Genomic DNA, 998 nt, shown 5'->3' on the forward strand with positions numbered 1-998 from the left:
TGGGCTATTTAAACAGTCAGACAGTAAGCAATATAGGACGATGAGAAAAGGTTGTGTTACATTTAATCATTTACTATTAAAAAAGCACTTTATATGATTATAGAAAACACAGATATCCAGTAATAATGATGCAGGGCAGCTTGTAGGTGAAGCAGCTGGCCCTTCAGTGCTTCAGGTGATGTCTAAATAAACCAGGTGAAACTAAAATATTTCCTATTGAGAAGTTCTGGATGGAGAATATTGACAGACAAAAACATTTCTTTTAATCGTTTATATTGTATTTTTTAAAATTTTGGTATAATTACTGATCTAAGTGGGTTGCTCTGGGGAAAGGCACATTTTACATTTATATTACTGTATGTCTTAAAGTCTCTATACTCCAGTTAATGATGAATCACTTACTAAATTAGTTGACAAATATTGAAATAATCAATTAACACGATTCATATTTTCAGCCCCAGATAAAATACATAAAATGGGCTACACAGAGTAACTACAGCCCAGATGTTCAACTTTATAGTGAAGTTAATATTTTAATGAATGTATTATTTTGCTTGATACAGAGAGAGCATAGTAGGTAAAAATATAATAGTGGGGTTTAACTCTGCACAATTCTTTATCTTCAAAAGAAAATACTGTATTTACCTTCTCTATTAGTCGCTCAAATGAAACCATGTTCAAAGTGGAAAACAGTCCTAATTCCACATTCATCAGAGCAGGTGATACTTCAAACATTGATAAACAGCATCTAATGAGTGTAGTGCCAATACAATTTTTATTAATGTGGCAAAATGCTGTTTTTCTCTGTTAGCAATGAATTCCCCTTATCAGTATGGATGCTCACATCGTGCATAAAAAAAGGACATGCATATTGTGTAGCACCAATGACAACCGACCGATAGTGTCCCTACCAAAGTTCAAATCAAACCTACGCCCTTGTTTGTATAGAAAGCCCATATAGGCCTCACTTGGCCTGGATGGGCTTCAGCTGGGCATGG

This window comes from Cyprinodon variegatus, unplaced genomic scaffold (genome assembly GCF_000732505.1).
Source record: "Cyprinodon variegatus isolate N-32 unplaced genomic scaffold, C_variegatus-1.0 Scaffold1006, whole genome shotgun sequence".
NCBI classification, from domain to species: Eukaryota; Metazoa; Chordata; class Actinopteri; order Cyprinodontiformes; family Cyprinodontidae; genus Cyprinodon; species Cyprinodon variegatus.